Consider the following 317-nt stretch of genomic DNA (forward strand, 5'->3'; position numbering starts at 1 on the left):
GACCCGCTGCTGAACATGTGGGTGGTGGCGATTTCGATATCTGCAAATTCGAAGTTTGCAAATTTGCAAGATTCAAGTTTTGCAAATTTGCAAAGTTCAAGTTTTGCAAATTTGCAAAATTCAAATTTGCAAAATTCAAATTATTTATTCTTTTCCAAATACTGCGTCCGCAAGAGGGGCTTCGAGGGGGCCCGCCGCAAGGCCTTTGCTGCTTGCCGCCGCCTGCTGCAGCAGCACGCCCGCTGCAGCCCCCCTGCTGCTGCTGCTGCTGCTGCTGCGGACCGCGCAGCAGCAGCAGCAGAAGCAGCGGAGGCGCA

Source organism: Eimeria tenella, genomic scaffold (genome assembly GCF_000499545.2).
Source record: "Eimeria tenella Houghton genomic scaffold, Eth_scaff2763, whole genome shotgun sequence".
NCBI lineage: Eukaryota > Apicomplexa > Conoidasida > Eucoccidiorida > Eimeriidae > Eimeria > Eimeria tenella.